At 49.1% G+C, this 5,902-nt stretch overlaps 1 long non-coding RNA gene across 1 annotated transcript in view; it reads right to left on the bottom strand.

Annotated features, from left to right (window-relative positions):
• The window catches only part of LOC122806799, a 167,753-nt gene extending 162,487 nt beyond the window's left edge, over positions 1-5,266 (bottom strand). The window contains exon 1 of the long non-coding RNA XR_006365557.1: positions 5,164-5,266. This is a non-coding gene — a long non-coding RNA (uncharacterized LOC122806799). The remainder of the gene's footprint in view (positions 1-5,163) is intronic.
• Positions 5,267-5,902: the final 636 nt, after the last annotated feature.

The raw sequence follows: 5,902 nt of genomic DNA, 5'->3' as shown, positions 1-5,902 counted from the left end.
GCTCATCAACGGTGGGTCTATAGATTCGTGAAATTTGGAGATAGCTGCTAGTTGGACTTTAAATAGTAGAGACTGAAGATCCTTGATTAAACAAGGATGTTAAAAATTTTAAGACCTCTGGTATCGGGGCAGTAATAGGGTCTAAGCCTCTGAGTTGAGCCCAGATAGCAAACCTCTTCCACTTACTGAGATATAATTTCTTAGTGGTGGGTTTGTGGGCTGAAGATAAAATGTGAATAACTTCCGGGTCTAAGGTGTGATTTCTGAGTAAGGTCGGAAGTGGAGGAGCCAAGCTGTTAATTTCAAAGTTTGAAGGGACTGGTGCTGTCGTCCCGACTGATGAATCAGCAGGTCCGGAGTTAGATCCAAAAACCAAGGACCGTCCAGAGCAAATTTCTTTAGGTAGGGAAACCATACCTGACGAGGCCAGTACGGAGCAATTAGAATCATTGTGGACCCCAATTGGGAAGCTTTCTGGATGACTTTGGGGAGGAGTGGAACCGGAGGAAAAGCATAAAGTAGTCCTGTTGGCCAAGGTTGGACTAGAGCATCCGTAGCTGCCTCCCCCTGATGCGGAGTCAAGGAAAAGAACCTTTTGCACTTTGTGTTTTGTGGTGTTGCAAATAGGTCGCAGCACGGGGTCCCCCATCTTTTGAAAACCTGAGCTGCTACTGTTTCGTTCAGGGACCACTCGTGAGGAGAGAGAATCGTCCTGCTTAATCTGTCTGCCAATACATTGGATTTTCCTGGAATGTGGGTCGCTACCAGGAAGCGGTTGGTAGCTACTGCCCATTCCCACACCCTCATGGCCTCTCTGCAAAGGGTAAGATCTGGTCCCTCCTTGTTTGTTTAGATACCAGACCACCGACATGTTGTCTGTGTGGATAGCGATAATGCCTTGAGGAGAAACTTGTGGAGGGCTTGTAGGGACAGAAGTACAGCCCTCATTTCCAATACATTGATATGGAGAAAAGTTTCGTCTGGAAGCCAAGAACCCTGAACTAACCTGCCCAGACAATGTGCCCCCACCCGTCTGGGAGGCATCCGTTGTCAAGGTGGCCACCGGAGGGGGTATAACAAAAGGTCTTCCCTGATTCAGATTGGATGGCTGAAGCCACCAGCGGAGGTCCCGTTTGCACGTTTCTGTAATCAATATGAGATGATTGAGGGGGAGATCCTGAAAAGACCATTGTGTCGATAACAGCCACTGAAGAATCCTCATGTGCAATCTTGCCAGCGGAACTAAGAGAACCGTGGCAGACATTGAACCTAAAAGTTGCAGGACCAACCTGGCTGGGGCTTTGGATCTTGGAAGCAGGGCTCGGACTTGACCTTGTAATGTTTGAATCCTTTCGGTAGGAAGGAAGATGCGCATCAATTTTGAGTCTATCTCTGCTCCTATGAATCTTATGCGCTGAGAGGGCAGCAAGACAGACTTTGACCAGTTGAATGTAATTCCCAGGGAAACACCCAGGGAGATGGTGGCTTGTAGGTTGTCTAGTAGTAGATGCCTGGTGGTGGCAGTCAGGAGCCAGTCGTCCGGATAGGGAAACACTTGGAATCCGAGACTCCTCAGGTGAGCAGTCACTACTGCCAAACACTTGGTGAACACCCTGGGGGCTGTGGTGAGACCAAAGGGCAGTGCACAAAATTGGAAATGCTGTCTCCCAGGCTGAAGCGCAGATACCTCCTGGACACCTGATGTATCGGTATGTGATAATAGGCGTCCTTGAGATCTATGGAGCACATCCAAACATCCTTCTCCAACAATGGGAGAATGGATTGTAAAGTGACCATTCGGAATTTGGACTTCATGACGGACTGGTTTAGTTTGCTGAGATCCAAAATGGGTCTCAGGTCCCCTGTCTTTTTTGGCACTAAAAAGAACCTTGAGTAATTTCCGGATCCGATCTGGTCTGTGGGGACCGGTTGGATGACTACTTTTTCTAGCAGCTTTGAAGCTTCTGCGGCTGCAATTTCCCTTTGACTGGGTGGTGGGTCCGGGATTTTTTGGACGGTGGGGGTGAGTGTGTGAAGGGAATGGTGTAACCTCCGGCAATAATCCGAAGCACCCATCTGTCCTGAGTAATAGACTCCCAGGCTTTTAGGTGCTTGGCAAAACGGCACCCGACTGGCTCCAGAGCAGCACAGCCGGGCAATCCCTCATGAAGTGTGAGAGGCTGAAGAGCCACGAAAGGACTCGTGGTCTCCAGTGTTGCGGGGCCCTCTGCCGCCTCTGGGACGGCGTCTCCCAGAAAAATTTCCCCGTCCTCTGCCTCTGGAAGGGGAATCTTCCTGCTGTTGAGGAAAGAACTTCTGTGATTTGCGGAACCACATCTTCCCTCCTCTTTTAGCCTTGGGATAAGGCCGAAAGGGAGTGGAATAACGTGCTCCTATGGCAGATAAAGTTTTTCCCTCTTGCTCACAGCGGGTAAGAGTGTCTTTACCTTGGGTCCAAACAAAGAGGACCCATCAAAGGGAGCGTCGCGAAGGAAGACTTGAAGGCCTCCGAAATGACACAAACGGAGCCAGGCTTGTCTCCGTAGAGCCACGCCTGTGCCTGCCGCTCTACCCGCCCCTTCGGCCGCATATGAAATGAGCCTCATGGACGAGTTAGAAATCGAGGTAAGGATAGCCAACTGAGAGCTAACCGACTGGGCTAGCTGCTCAGGTAGGTTACCTGAGAGGGAGTCTGACAGCTCCTTGACCAGATCCCTCTGTAGTCTGGTGAAATGTGCCAAATAATTCAGGGACCTTAGAGTAAAGGCCGCTGAAGTCAGGGTGCGCTTCCCGTACCGGTCCATGCTCCTAGACTCCTTATTAGGAGGATGGACGGACGTTGAAGCCTCTGCCACGTCCTGCTGTGTAGCAGATGCCACCACCATGGCATCTACGGCCACGCCTTTCATCAAGAACTCCTTCTCGGGTGGGGCAGACAAAAATTTGTTAGGGCGAGAAGGCACTGGTTCCACAGTATCTGGATGTTCCCACGCCTCCAACAAACCAAATCCAGGAGCTCGTAGGGCGGAGACACCCAGGAGGCGGAGGGCTGAGCCCCAAAGGCCTTGAGAAGCACTGACTCATCAGCGGAGGGGGGTTTGGAAATCCAGCCGCCTCGTTGCTTAAGGATCTCTAGAATGTCTGCAAATGAGACATCATCCGAGGGCGACTTTGGGGACCCCTCCGCATCATCAAGATCAGTGTCCGATGTAAGAGACTCGGGGAGTCCACGTGCTTCCTCTTGCACGATCTCTTCCTTGGGGCTCCTCCGAAGACAACTCTGAAGAACCCTCATGAGGAGGGAACCCCAGTGGGGTAACCTCAGGCCCGGGCTCCGCTGCCTAGAGACAGGGGAACTGCCAAAGACCCAGTCTCCATGCCCAGGGAAGGTGCCGGTAAAGCCGTAGAGATGGCCGAAGAAGACTTGGCCAAGGCACTCCTCATAGCTCTGAAAGCCGGACCCCCAGAATCCTGGGAGTGTCCGGTCCCCGGAGCCATGATAGCAGACGGAAGTCCCGCGGCCGAAGCACCGAGAGGGAGGCTCGGAACCGACAGCATTGGTCCCGAAACGTCACCCCTGGGTCCGGCTGAAGAAGTCCGCGTGCTAAACTCGGACCCGAAGGCCGGGGTTGGAGTAAGGGTCGGAGCCGACCCTAAGATCTCCACTGGCTCCATCAGCACCTGCTCCGACGGAGCCGAAGCGGTCGGAGGAAGAATGGCAATGGAGTGGGCTATCGGCTCCGAAGCCAATTGGGTTGGAGCCGAAACAAATTTTTGAAAGACTGGGGACTGGAACAGTCTTTGGAGCACCCTGTCTATGTCCGAATCTGACATCCTCGATGACCTAGAGGAGACCGAACGGGTTCGAGTAGGCCTCTCCAACGGCCCCAAGGGACTAGGGGACCGGCTCCGAGGTGACTCGATAACTATCGGCGCCGAAGGAATGCACAAACCAGTTTCCATCGGTGCCGAGGAGGACTTCGGCGCCGAGGAGGAAGTGTCTGAGCGGACAACCTTCATCGGCTCCGAGATCAGTGGAGCCGATGAAGGTGACCCGCCTCGATGCCCCAGCCATCGGCTCCGAAGCCAGAGGAGTCGAGACTGGAGGCATCGAGGCAGACCGTTCCGCCCTCGGCTCCGAAGTCCTTGGAGCCGAAGGAGAAGCCTGCCTATGTCTTTTGGCGGTCGGGTCCGACGGACTGGTCGGAGCCGACGCCCTTTTCTTTTTAGCAGGAGAAGGAGAGGACACTAATGCTTCTTCAAAAGAGGGTTTTATAAGGCCTTTCAAAATAAGTTTATTTTTCCTCTCTTGGAGGACCCTCGAGGAAAACGCGTGACACACGCTGCAGGACTCCTGCAAATGTTTGGCGCCCAAACAATATACACAGAGAGAGTGGTCATCCGTGATAGACATTTTAAAACTGCACTTAGTGCACTTCTTAAAGCCCGAAGGCCTAGGAGCCTGAGACATTATAACAACAATTCAGTAACTCTCTCACAGAAAAAAACCCACTATTCTGCACTGTCTTTCTAAATTGACTGACACTACAAAGATTAGCTTACGGTTGCCGGTTAAGATTGACAGCCCGATAACAACAGAGAAAATAACTCAAGGGGATCCTAGAACCCCTAAGGATTTGAAAGGGATTGACTGACAGGGAAAGGCCCTACAGATCAAGGTGGCCTCTAGTCAGAACAAACACCCAATCACACACAAATTTTCCACAAAAAAAAAAATTTCCAGTCACACACAAAAGTACAGAGTAGCTGTTAAAACAGCTTTTTGTTATAGAAATAGCAAATTCCTGACAGAAAAAGTTAGTGAAAACACTACTTAGCTCAGCCAGCTCGAGACCACGTCTTTGCTAGTTAGCGGCAAACGAGATCTGGGGGACTGGTAGTGCATCCTGGGATATAGTAAGCTCAGCCAATAAGAGACTTCGCTCTTTGGCATAAGCGTGCCGAGTCGGAGCCGAGGGATCGGCTCCGAACCCATCAGTCAGAATGTAGGTGAGATAGGATCACATAACATCTTTTGTTTCTTTTGGAAGTTGCTGAAGATATAAAAGAATGAGAATATATGTGTTTTAAAGCACTATCTTTTTGCAAAATAAACTAAAAATAATCATGAGGTGTTTGCAGCTCTGACTTTTCTGTTCTTACCTTGTGGTGAAGCAGTACTTTTTGATAATGAAGGCTGCAGCCACTGCTGCAAGTAAGGCAACTACCACAACTGCTACAATAAGTCCTGGATGAAACCTGGTCTAAAACATAAAACACATTTAAACATGATGTTATAAGACAAAAATATGCACTTGCGTACTAAATATATATTTAATGTTACAAGGCGATCAACCAAAGTAAAAATATTTATCAGTATATATATATATATATATATATATATATATATATATATATATATATATATATATATATATATATATATATTCTGTTGTATTGTGGGTGTGATTATTTCTTTTAGATAGACCTATCCTTATGCTTACCCACTGTGCAGCTCTGGCCAGTGCCTTGCATCTGACTCTACATGCATGAGTCTTCAGCCAGCATATTCAAAGCCTAAATAAGACCTTCTAAGCAAGGAACTTATTCTATGGCTAGCAAGAAGAAGCCTGCCACTGCTGAGCTTATCAAACTGGAACTGATGGTAATAGATGCTGAAAAAGTACATGAAAACATAATCTCCAAACTACATACAGTAACACTGTAGAGATGCATAGGAGCTACACAAGTGATTCTCTCTCTCTCAAATATCTGCTGTTAATGTGGGCTCCTCACTCAACACTACCTTAATGTGAGAAAAAGGACTTCATTAGTAATGTTCTCCTACATGCACCCTCCATAATAATGGGTAGTAGACAGCTGTCAAAACATGCTGCTCAAT

This window comes from Protopterus annectens, chromosome 7.part0, assembly GCF_019279795.1.
Source record: "Protopterus annectens isolate FY-2018-M chromosome 7.part0, PAN1.0, whole genome shotgun sequence".
NCBI lineage: Eukaryota > Metazoa > Chordata > Ceratodontiformes > Protopteridae > Protopterus > Protopterus annectens.
The sequence above is the reverse complement of the archived record's forward strand: the minus strand, read 5'-3'. Positions and strand labels throughout refer to the sequence as shown.